Below are 13,907 nucleotides of genomic sequence, written 5' to 3' on the forward strand. Positions count from 1 at the left end.
CAATGTCTCATGTTAAAGAAATATGCCTCTTTTTTTTTTTTTCTTTTTCTTTTTTCCCATAGAATATAGATTCATACAGGTTTGTAACATTTGCCATTAGGCACTTGTAAGTATTTAAAAAATTGACACTGGTATAGAAATATATTCGGGTGTACCTTTCCACCTATGAGAGTGTATAAGAGGACGTTGAAAATATTTCTGAGAGAACCAGTAAATACAGCTACAGAACAGTGGAAATTTTCCCTCTAATGCAGGCTCTTATGATCCAAAGATACAAAACAGATTTTCTTTTCATGACTAAATTATTCAGCTACGTTTGAACAGATAACTAAGAGAGCAAACCTAGTAGACTCATTTGGTTTTTCTCTTCTACTCTGGTGTCTAAAATAAAAAGTAACTATAAAATAAAGATAGTTGAAATAAATATGTATGGGGGTTGCTGTCAAAAAAATAAATAAAAAGGATAAGAGTTGACTAAAGTTAAAAAAGAGTGCTGTTTCTCCATCTTGGAAAGAGGCTAAGATGTCTGAGGTTTCATCCCTTAGACTGTCCAGCAAACTATCCAACATCACGATATTTGTTTACCATTGCACTTTAACCACTGCTGAGTACAGACATCAAAAGAAAAAGAGGAAAATTAAATAGCCTGAAAAAATCAGTGTGGAGTTTCTTTTTTCCAGACTGATTACAATGAGAAATATCTCACCTTAATGATACCCACTACCAGAATAAGCTTCTAGTCTAATCGGTCATCCAGGCTCTGTATTTAATGTGGTGTCATTCAGCTTCCTTAACTTCAGGTGGCCACCTTGCTGTATTCAGAGGAGCCTATGGCTCAATTCAGCTGCCTCAATCTCAATATCCAGCACCATCTGAGAGGCCTTAGGAGAGCTGAGAAATCCATAAACAGATATGAGAAAGGATGTATGGGACACTCATGGCCTTCTGCAGAGGCAGCTGGAGCTCAGGAGGGAAAAGGCATCCAAAACAACAAACTGAATTAGGTCACCACTTGATACAGCTAACAGAGTCTGCAGAACAACTAACATTACCCTACAGCCAGTGCTTACACCTGGCCACACGAAGGAACATCCCATTGCACTATTTCAGTAAGCTTTGTGTTGCAAAAGGAGCCTGCTGAGACACAGTTAACAGCTTACAGACACCTGAAGGTTAGGTAAGCCAAAGCCAATCCTTTGTATCTAAAGAAAACAAAGAGCAAAGAGGAAAAGCAACTTTTTTTTTTTTTTTTTTTTTTTTTAAACATATATAGTTACCAACTGCTCTGCTGGGACTATCTATTACTTCGTCCTTGTAGAACATCAGTCTCAGTAGAGTTGCTTTTAGGGTATTGTTTCTGCAATAAACAATTAAAAATAATACAAACTACTCTATATTGGACAGAAGCCATTTAACAGCTGACTGCAATGTTAGTTGTCAGGGGTGGTATGAGCAAAAAAAGTAATCAATCCGCAAATCCAATCATTTTCCTCTCCTAAAATGTAACAAAGGACAACATGTTTCAAAAGAAAGGGACAAAAGGGCTTGGATAACAACCTTTATTTTTCTGAACATCAAAAAGGGAGTCAAAAAAAAAAAAAAAAAAGACACCAACAAGAAACCAGTAAATAAATTCCTTTTTAATTTTCTCTTAGTATGACCTACATATGTGCTTTGTGTTTGCTCTGCCTGCAATCACTGCAGAGTTACATTTCCCAGACAATGCGGGTCCCTATTCTGAAGCTGTTGCTACGTTACTGGGCTGTACCCTGCCGCGGTCGCTGCCGAAGGTGGCCCAGGAGGGGCGGCTGCACTCATGGTCATTTCCACCGGCCAAAGGGATGCACGAGCAAGGCAGGGGCTTGGTAGAGGTCAGAAGCAACACCTTTTACCCTTGTATCCAAAAGATTAAGTGAACTGCTGTTAAAGCACACGCTCTGTTCATGACTGATAGGCAGGGAGCTGGATGTTATCTGTAACAGAACCGCCACTCGCTAGCTTTTCATGGACAGAATAATTTAGGTAAGTGTAAATCAAGCCATGAAGAGACCCACAACACAGTTTTTCTCCTCAGAAATAAAGGTTACGTGCCTATTAGGGTTACATGTTAAAACCTAAGAGCTTACGAGTCTCCTGTCCACGGCAGGGTCTACAAGGTAGCCCCAAGGCCATGTTATGTCTGCATGGTATGGTGAAGATATATTACAGACTGAGCAGTACTATATGCATTAGTAGAGCAAAGGCACTGGTGATAATATTCTTCAGCCTGTATTTACACCAGAGTAACTCTCTGCCTTCAAAAACACGCTGTTTTCACTGATGGGTCAGATCACATCCCTAAGAGAAACCTAATGCTCCTGAAGTCAAACAGACGACACAATCCATGCGATAGCGCTGCATTACAGCTACGTGCAAACAGGCAAGCACAGCATGGTCTAGGTTGTTACTGAAACCTTGACTGGGGAAACTCCAGGGCTGGAAGATGAACTTTGTCATTCTAAATGTCTCAGGATAAATAAATATCCTAAGTATAGCAGACGAAGCATCCTGACTAGAGACTAGATGAATTAAAGAGGCACTTTCTGGAGTATTTTTTTGGCACTGCTAAATACACTACTTGTACCTGAAAGCGAGAACTGAAGGAATACATAGATTAACTGGAGAGAGTCTGGAAGAGGTCAAGCAAACAAAAAACCCCACACCACACCTAACCACTCAAAGCCTCAAAATCACAACTCATGCTTGAAGGCACACTGGAGGAACTGTATTTGTTTAGTTTAGGAAAGAAAAAAAAAAAAAAGGAAATTTGATATCTGTCTTCCAATACATAAAGGACCTAACTATTAAAAAGAAAAATAGCATAGCTGAGAGCAAGAGAATTTTAACAAAGGAAAATATTTTTCCCAGGAAAAGAGGAAAATTGCAGCACTTTAGTGCCCCCCTCTCTCCCCCCCCCCAGCTTGCTCCAGTAGCTCCATGTCCCTCTTGTACTGGGGAACTCTGACAGCAACTAATCAGTGTAAGTGCTGAATCCACATCTCCGAATGTTTTCAAAGTTATAAAAGCATTTATTAGAGGTAGTCTAGATAAGGCTGGAGGTCACGTTATACAATCACTTGATATTCCAGCGTAGTATATCTGTAGTTGATTGTACTTGTAAACTGTATTAAATAATAAGACTATCCGGAGAGAAAAACATCCATCAATTTCATTAAAACAATCCAAAAAAAGTATCTCTTTAGGCTATTTGTTCTCCATTAGTCATTTCCAGCTATGGCCATGTTAGCTTGAGCATGTTGCATCTTGGTCTGTAATTCCGCCATAAAGGATGAACCCTGAAAACAGTTCTCCAATCACAAAAATAAGTAAATCTAAATATTGAAAGAAATAAAAGAAATACCTCTTTCAGGGATGAGAACATCAGGAGATTTTATTACCCTTATTGCCCTTATTTAAGCTATATATTTCATTTTCTTTATAGCACTAATAGCTATGACATTTGAGCTACTAGATAGCAAAACAGGGGGACAGTTGAACCAGGTTAACTGAACCAGTTCAAGTAGTAGTCTAGCTGTAATGGCAGGGAGATCTTACAGAATAAATGAATTGCTGCCACAACCAGAGTACTGCCAGCATACTCATACTTCCAGCTGAGCTGCAGAAAGCCCAAGCACCTCCACACAAGTACTCTCTTCACGTGTCTTAAGATTTAATAAATAGAAGACTGGCTTGGCCTCCTGCAGCATGCAGGCAGCAGACTTGGGAACAAAGCTGTGGGTAGCTGTGTTTTACTGATTTGGAGGACACACAGACCGATTAGGGATTTAAAGCTAGTGTACTCTGAAAAGCTCTTACCTTTACAAACAAGAAAATCTCATGATCTTCCTCAAAGTTGTAAATTTCTCTCAAGTTACTGCTATGGGGGAACTTGAGGGAAGTTGGAGAGTTGGAAGAAGTGCTCTGGCTCCGACGCAACGGGAAGCCCGAAAATTGACAAAAAATGTTGTTCTCGAATGTTCCATCGTCCACATGTTTATCTTCCTGAGTTGGGCTCATCTGATTCATCCTCTGGTACGGGTGGTCATCTTCAGCACTGTGTTCTGAGGAAGATCCAATCTCCCCATCAGCCTCGTGCTGAGAAGCCACAGAATTACTGCGGCTGTTTTCTGGGCTCTCCTGACTACAATCCATCATCTCTGGCTCAGTAGTGGTGGAAGAAGGAGAAGCTGGATCTTCAGGGACATGATTGTAAAGATGATCCCCTTTGTCTTCCTCATAGTCTGGAATCTCAAAGATACTGGTGTCATTAACATTTTGATCAGCGCTGGCAGAGATCTGATCTTCCATGACTGCTGGCTGGTGAGTTTACCTGCCTTCTGGTACCTTAAAAGACTACAACTGAAGTGAGATGTTGACAGATAAACACTCTTGGGGAGGAAGCAGAGTCTGTGGTATGCTTTTTGAATGCTCTGCTACACATGACAGATCTCCAACAATAATTTACTAAGAGCTTTAAATCAACAACTACACTTCCGCTGAAGTAAGTGATAGGGTTGTTTCACCGTTAACCCCTTTCTTGATCTGACTGCTGGTAACTATATCTTAGGGTTTAGAATCACTTTTTGTTCTTTGTCTTACCTCCTGACCAAGCATAGTGAAAAGAAAACTGAAGCACCTAACAGTATTAGAAAGCTATGATAAAAATCACATATTCTTTCACTTGTGTAAGGAGGTAGAAATGCAGACTTCACTCATTTACTCATCTTCTCAACACACTAAAGCCTAGCATTAAGGAAAAGCATGGCAAAATTGCCCCAACAATTCCAGCAACAATCTGCAATGTTTCAGTGGCTACTTACAACATCATCAGTATCATCAACAAATAATGAATGATTGTTATAAATAAAACAAATAAATAATAAAAAAAAAAACTCTGTGCAGAAGAACAGGCAACATACTTGAACTCTTTCCAGTTTTGCCATGGGTTTGCCTTAGGACCTTGAACCAGTCATTTTGCTTTTATCACCTTCACTCTCTCATCTGTAAACTATGGCCCAAACTGTAAAACACTTGTGAGCCTTGAAGTCTAGGAAAAGAAAGCACTGAATAAGTGTTAACTATTATCACATACAGTTTAATACTTTACAGTTTAATATGTCATTACTTCTAATCACATTTACCTTGCATATCTCTGTATTTATAAAACATAAACAACATAAACACAAGTTTCCAACGTTGGGTTAGTTCCACTTAACTTTTGCAATCTATTTATCCATCTTTGTTTTCTCTACGGAATGGAGACACCCACAGATCTCCACAAAATCTTCAGCAGATGAAGACAATCGCCTTTGGGACAGGATGATCTGACCTCTAAAAGACCCAGATCTGAATTCACCAGAATTATGGGAGCTTCAGATCTTACTATCTAAAGATTTCTTATCTATATGCTTACTGCCTCTCAGTTATGCAGATTACTAACAAAATACTTCGAATTTAACTATGTTTAATCTTATGGGTTTGAGCCAAAAACAAATAAAAATAAAGTGGGGGGGCGGAGGGCATTCTCTTGACCCATCATGTTGACTTAAAATCCTTAAAACTTCCTCAGATGCAACTGTCACAGCTAGGTTGGATTTCTAAAAGTAACCCAAAAGAGAGGTTAAAGAGAAAGATCGTGACTCCAGCGATCTCCAACCAGAACAACCAGGGGAACGCATGTCCTTTCACATGATAGAGTAACAGCTGTTGCCTGCCTGCGATTTACGACTATAGTTTACTGTCATTATTCTTACATTGAACTTTTTAGATTGCTAATAAAGTTGATATATCAAAAGCAAACTAATAATTCAGCTTATTAGACTTGGATTCACCTTCTAAGGCTCTTAGATAATCTGGAAAGCACCAAAATCATACTCACATCCATGTTTAATTACCGTAACAGTGAGGAAAACCACTACAGCAGAATTTGAATTCTCTACATGGAACCAGCAATACCATAGAAAGATGCAAGCATCAGAGATTGATGAGATCTTGTCGCTCATGAGTGCACGAGACCTAAATGATTCTGAAATGTGTGCTGTGTAATCCATATTGCAAACTTCCAGCATTAAAAGTCAGCTATTAGGCTACCAATAAAACTGTAAAAATAATGAATTCAAATTACTACTGTCATGACATGTGGTTCATTAATCAAACTTACAGACTTAACTTTTCTAACATGAGATGCCTGTAGAATGATTTATATCCAGAAATTGGTGCTTTACGTAAAACAGAGGTTACGTTCTGGTTTTGTTGAAGGATTTTTGCTATCAAGTGAAAATAAATTTAGTAGTGTTAGGGACAAAACTGTTACAAAACTCTGTGCATAGTCTAAATTGGGATTTTATGGGATTCTCTTTGTGCACAGCTCCCAGAAGCAAGCTAGAGACCCAAAAGCACTTTCCTGGACAAATCCAGTTCCCTTATCTGAAATAGGAAAGTCCCAGTAACAGTGGAATTAGTGAAATTATGCAGCAGAAGGAAGAGAAATCCAGAGCAAAGACCTGCACTGAGGAGCAAGCTGTGGGGCCTTCAGCATAGCAGCAAGGGAGCAAATACCTAAATGACAGGCACTGAAAAATCTGACACTAAACCTACAGTCATCCCTTTACAGATTGCAGACATACAACAGCATTGTCAGAGAGAGAAACTTTACAGAAAACCAGAAACCTGCTGTGTCATATGAGCCTTCCAGTAACTTGGGGTTCTCTAACTGCTGACTAAAAGAATTAAACAGAATTATACCTCCAGCCTCTTCTGCTTTTCTTACTGATTCTTAGATCAGGTGCTTTTAACCCAGCATTAGCATGCAAAATTCAAGTTGTAACTCAAGGAAAGACAAATAGCAAAGAAGGAAAACAGCTCCCCAGAGTTGTCACTGAGACAAAGAATTTTATTTTAATAGTAACCTTACAGACCTCTGAGGTTGTAGCACTCTTCTCCATGTTTAGCTCAGAGCTTAGAAAGTGCTGCTTCAGAAAACTGTTCCAGTCCAGAAGTCTTGAAATTTTCCTGTGTCTTTTGTTTTCAGTACAGTCTACAATCTGTCACTATAATAAAGAAATGTAAATTTCAAGAAACCTAGGGAAAAAGTTCCTAGTAAGTTCATTGATTTTATAACTGATTTTTTTTCAATTAATATTTTTTGCTTTTAAAAAAAGCACTGGCATTTCTTCACATTTTATAGAAATTCACTTGTATTTTCATCTGCATCTGGTCAAATTCTTCCGAGCACAGCCTTGGTAAGTGACTCCCACTGATCTTCAAATCTTTCTCACGCAGGGTTAAATTTCAGGGTTAAATATTCTGGGATCATAAAAATTCCCTTCTTAGTTACTCGTGCTGGCAAATCACTTGAGGAAGAAAAAGATAAGGACACACTCAACTCCTTCAGAGCAAAACAAAGAGCAAAGGACAGTTGTGTGGTATTACAGCAAATGACTTTTTTCTTTCCTCCACAGAGACATTAGCAGGATGCAGCAGCACCTGCTGGAGGGTATAAAATATCACAGGTAAAAGCAATAAAAAGAGTAACATACAAGTATTATTAAAAAAAAAAAAAAAAGAGTTGGTGTTGATTTCATTAGTCACAAACATGAGTTAGCTGTGTTCTGTTTTACCCTGCATGCCTACCAAGAGCAAAGGAAAATAACACTCAGCTCCAAGGTCCAGACTTCATTCTTGTGCCAGCAATAAAGCCCCACAGTGCGCACAACCACCATTCAGAATTTACACAGGTGAAAACCAGGTGTGTTTCAAATTACATGATATGAACCCGCCGCTAGTTTACAACCCTTATATTTCATCTGCAGGGAAGATAGAAAGAATTTTAGTGCCACAATTCAAAAGTTACCTGACTACAAGGGTGATTGAAATTGAGGTGCCCACACTGTGCCCTTGGGACACTGCTAGAGTTGTGGCCTGCTCTCCTTATGTACTGCTCCCTCCAGTCCCCAGCCAAAAAGATCTTCATCTCCAGCAAAGGAGCAGGGCAGAGCAGCAGTGAAAAGGCACCTTTCTCCTGCAGGGAAATGAGAAGAAGGAAGGTGTATAAGTCAAATGATTCTGCACTCTGTAGAGGTAAGAGAGCATAAAAATCTCAGCACATTGCACTCCATTCTCTACAGAAAAATGAAGCCCTCCAGGCACCCGTCCCAGCCCCACAACCACCAGAATGGAAGATTACAAAGAAGAGAGATCACCAATTTCATCCATCTCCCAAATTCCTCTGGTCCCAAATCTAGAAGGTGTTAAATTAACATAGCAATACTTTCTGCTTTTAGTTCCGTAATTCAAACTGTGTCACTTACCACTATGTGTGTCATCGGCACTCACGCGAACCACCCGATAACACTGGTCACTTGCTTTGCAAAAATAGAAATAACCACATAAACCATAAGCAGCAAAGCTCATATAAGGATGGAGAATGCAAGCATGCAAGCAACAGAAGTATTTATTTTCAATATTTGTGTTTGTTTTTTTTTCACTTTATGACTGAATTTCTTTTTTCCTTTTTACTCTTTCTTTTTATTCTTTCTTAAAAGAAAAAAAAAAAAAAGAGAGAGATAGTGAGAATTAACACGATTCTGATCATAACTTTCAGTCAGTATGCATAAAACACAAGTCACTGTCAACCAGTAAAATCTAGTAGGTCTCATTTTTAGAAACTTTGGTTTTACTAAGCTTATCTGTCTGTTGTTCAGCATCTAGATGAAGCTCATCGCTGATTCCTTCTATAGTCCAACAGTAGAATGAATGGTGTCAGAAGATGAAGTATATTCTGTTGATGGTATTTAGTACCGCAAATCCTCAGTCACCTGAGCTCCCTAAAACAGCTGTCTTTTAGACAGCAAGCTTGGAATTCACCCACATTTAGGAGCCTAGCAGTGGGCATCAAAACTCACATTAGGAACCTCAATTCACTCTGCAGAGATATAGAGAGCTCAGTTCAAAAACCCAAGCATACACAGACATTTATTAGTATTTAAGCTGTTTGCTTAGACCATCTTTGTTTTATCCCAAGGATAAACTATATCCCTGACAGACTTAGAAGAGCATGTTAAAATCAGACCCCTGAAGCTACTACTGAAACTGTATCTGCTCACCTTGTAATCCTAACAGAAATAACCACCTCCAGCCCTGGCTTATTTGAAAATGTCAAGCTGAAGACCAGCTTATAAAGAAATTCCTGCACTGCTAAAGTCAGTTACCCCTCACCTCCAGAGAAGAAGTGAACGATGAGAAGAAGAGAATGATGTGAAGAAGGAACAGTAAGAACAACATCAGACCCCTAAACTCCGTACCGTACCTCACATTTTCTCACAGATTAATAATTAAATGCAAAAAGCCACATTACACTAATTAAATTCCCAGTACAACAAGAATTTTACCTGGGTACCCCTTTATCTAAGCCACTAACTTGCACATCTTCTAGAAATGCCATCATACTGCCGTAGTACTGGAAGCTTCAAGAGATGTCCCATCCATCAGTTCCACAAGTAGCTCCACTAATTATTAGTCTTGCTTAGGAACAGCAATCTACTTCCACTGGAGTTTCTCAGGAAGTCATCTCCAGCTGGCTCCCACTACAATTTCACGCTTTAGTTACCGAGTCCTTCAGTTTTATTGTCTCTTCATGAAGGTACTTACACAGTCTAAGCAAGAACCTACAAATCTTTCTTGATAACCTAAGCAAATTGAGATGTCTTTGCTTGCTTTATAGTAACTTTTTCCGGCCATAAGAGGGGCAAGACAATGGAATAAACCAAAACACTCACAGTTGCTGGAAGCTGCTGGACCCAAACAGGATGATGGTAAACAATGTTTTTTAAAGTCAGTAGGAACGGAGGGATCTTAGCATCTAAATAGTAAGGGTCCTTTGCACTTGACAGTACTCACTGCAAAACCCATGAGTATTCCTGGCCATTTGGGACACTGGTTTTCCAAAAAACACCATTTATGACAGCACTAACATTCCCACAGCTTTGCAATACATTATCACAGCTACACTATGGGTTCTGGGAGGAAGATTGTTTACAGTTTATAGATGTATTACAATAAAATCACAATAAAATCATACCACTTCATTCTCACTCCTGACTGCACTGAATACTTGGATGAAAACACCACCAATTAAACTTTCTTATGACATTTCCAGTCCCACCTTTTTCCTAAGAGGTCAGCAGCACCTCATCTCTTTGCAGTTCCCAAACTGTAAGGTTTTATTCACTACTGATCTTACATTGAACAACACAAGGCAAAGACCTTTTAAGTAGCTTTCAGCTCTTAGGAAGTCTCCATGCAGGGTACTTTTCTACTCTACAAGAATGAGAGCCACAAGATCCTGCACCGCTTATTCCTAGAGCCATTAGCACTCACAGAGCTGTATGGCAGGAACAGACTGTGGAAAACAGGTCCAAGCACCTTCAGCACTCCACAGTTTTTCAAAACGAGAATAGGTTGGTTCAAAAGGAGGAACAAGGCTGTTCAGTACAACACTGTTCTCCTCCAGTCTTGGGATGGTCACCTTTGGATGTCTAAGATGATCACATAGATGACTGTGAAGGACAAGAGGTTGCACATATGTTCTGGACAATGTAGCTGTATTTTAGTGTGCACATAGAGTTAGTTCACCATCTGAAACTTACTTCATTTCAGTTTCATTTTAACTGTTGCTATATGCAGCTATAAGAGTATCTCTATTCTATTTAAGATACGGGAAGAAAAGAGACAGAAAAAACATTTCAGAAGATAGAGGACTGATAGAAGCCTTGGATCATTGCATGATTTTTTATACAAGAGTCAACATGCCCTTGAAGAAGACCTCCAGAAATCCATTTGCTGCTCAGTTACCTGGATTCTGTGATCTTCAGGGGCTGGCTCCTAAACTCAGGACCTCACTGTAATAATGGTCATTTGCCTTCAGCTAGATTTTTCTTTGCTACTAGCACTGTATAACAGATCTATTTAAAGCCAGCACACCAACAAATTTGACTCTGCATAAGACAAACATTTCCCCACCAGGAACTGGACAAACAATACAAAATTAATTTTGCACCAGACACTCGATTCTCATGTTATAAATAGATTTTCATTGCTAAAAATACCAGGCATTGCCATTGTCAACAGACATTTTTCAACTTACCTGCTGCAGGGCCTAAACAATTATTACTGATTCAGATGTTCCAAAACCCTGAATATTGGCTTTTCAGTTCCTTTTGTAAAGCTTTGTCTGGTTTGTCCTCCAACTCCACAGTTAGAAATTCCATTAGAATACCTGATGGCCTAAGAAATATTGATGTTCTATTCGCCCAAAGCAACTGCTCCAAGGAAAACAGTTCTGTTTGCCTTTAAAATCTGGCATCATTTCAACATCCTTGTTACCCCCGAAACTAAGCACACATAGGAAGCCCAGCAACCAAGCTTTAAGCTTTTACACAGCAGAGGCTCTAGTGACTGAAGTAGAAAACGCAGTGACACCACACTGCTCTGTATCACCCCACCACACAGCCTCAGGGATATCATTCCATAGACAGTTTGAGAAACCGTGCGGTTAGGAGCTTCATTTTGTTTATAGTCTCCATATACAACCTATTCTTCAGATGAAATAGGCACTAGAAGCTGAGAGTCTAATAAATTTTAACAGCTGTTAGTCACTTTGTCAGCTTTTATGGTTTCATGAAACATCTTCACGTTTTTCTTCATCTCTTCTATATAAAGTGCATCAAAATACTAAAAGTAACTGATTTAAAAAACTACTCAGCAAGCTGAGTAAGTCAGCAAAAACTGATCATGGAGATCTGTCATGGATAAAACTGAGGGGAAAAAAGAATACAGAAAAATGCTTCTCTTTCTATATTCAACTTCAATTACTTTAACTGGAAGTAATGAAAGTGCCCTGCATTTTCTTAAGAAATTAAGACAAATACCTGAACTATTCATGTGCAACACCATGTTTCCACCTGAATAAAAAGGAGTTACTTTCCCCCCACACCAGTACCAACAGGAGAATATGGTTGCCCATCTGGAAACCAAACGTTTTACTAAACCTAACCAAAGACTGAGAATGTTTTGTAGTTGCCGACCCTTTACTTCCTGTCATTCAGTAAATTCCACAGACACAAACAAATGTGTATCATGGTTTTCAAGCTGCAACCACTCAGCTCTAGTACAGCAGCAAAAAGCTGGCATCTGAAGCATCTGGCAGGACTTAGTACAATCTAGTGCTTAGAACTACAGTCTACAGACAAACATGGGGTGAAATACAATACAGAGAGAAAGGTGGTGAAACATAACCATCTTGGTCGTTTCCATTTTTACTTCTCTTAATATAACTATATACATAATTAATCAATTTCTTATTGGCATATACTGTACACAGAACTGAGACCTGCATTAAATGTGATACGTGTTGGCTAGCACATTTCAGAAGCACAGAGTTGGTGAGGTACGCTGTCTTTATGATGTGTCAAATTGGACGCATTACAGGTGAATACTGTAAATAGGTTTCAAAGCATATGGCTAAGGGTAAACAAGAGATTACTCACACCTTTGAGGACTGAATAGCTGAGTAAGTATGTTGCCGAACTAGGTTAACAAGTGACCTTTGATGATTATGTCTGTATCTCTCAATAAAGTTGGTAACAAGACCTGAGTCATATACAAAACTGAATCAAAATTAGACAAATTAAAAAATTGCATGTTATGTATTCCTTAGACCTTTAATTCACTCCCACAATAATTTCGTAGAAGCAAATGCAGTACAGTAATTGATAAAGGATATTGCCCTTTCCCACGTGGCCGTGTGCATATTGACAGAGCTGAATTAGCATAGCTAAAAAAAACAACCCACACCGCAACCTTGACTTGAACTTTACATCTGAATTGCGAGAAGTCTTAGCTGTTTACTTTTTTTCTTTTTCTTTTTAAGTAATCCTGTGCTTTGCCACACTTAGTACATTCCATGAATCAAGGTGAATCAGAGAGGCATGTCACCTTGTCCAGCAGTTTTCTCTTGGCACCTGCAAATCAGCAGCCATAACTTTAAAAGCACGCCACAGTTGGCACACAGAGGTAGCATATCCTGTTGGACTCATACATATGTGAAAGCCATTAAGAAGAAGCAAGCTGAAATGTATGCAGCATTCAGGACAAACAGGCTAGCAGGGCAAGCAATGCAATTTAGATCCTCTGCTTAAGTCTGCCATGAAGCTATAGACATGTCTTTTTCTCTCTCTTTTTTTTTTTTTTTTTTTTTTTGGATGAAATTGGAAATGGAGTTATGATTTCTGCTGTATTCTGTTAAAGGACACATTTTCTTTCTACACAGAGATGATTTCATTGTAATTCAGCACCAGTAACTTAACAGGTTTTGCAGAATTACTAATCCATTCTCATAATAAAAAGGTTAACCAACAAAATGCAAACTGTTTGCCTGAACTTAGGCAAACTGACCAAAACCCAGAACAGGCCTGAACACATCACACCACACACTGCCTTCTTACCAGCAGCCCTTGTGTGCACAGCATCTACATTCAGTAATGCTTTCGTTATGCATGTATTCTGGGCTTTAGGGTAAAAAGGTGTTTTCACAAGAGCATGACGAGGTCACGCAGAGCCAAGCGCATGAACAGCCAGCTCTGAGTTGTGGGACAGAAAGGGAGAGGCAATGGAGGACAGTGGAGATCTGCAGCTGCACTGATGACCCCACAGCCTGGGGTTGCTGCAGCACCCTGGGGGAATGCCAGACTGCTGCTGGCCACCCCACAGCGTCCCACCTCATGGGCACTCCAGCCCAGGGCGACAATGAACACCATGGCCCCCAGTCACCACAGCCACGTGCTGCAGCTCCCCTCAGCCTTGCTCCCCTC

This window comes from Netta rufina (assembly GCF_964035555.1).
Source record: "Netta rufina genome assembly, chromosome: 3".
NCBI classification, from domain to species: Eukaryota; Metazoa; Chordata; class Aves; order Anseriformes; family Anatidae; genus Netta; species Netta rufina.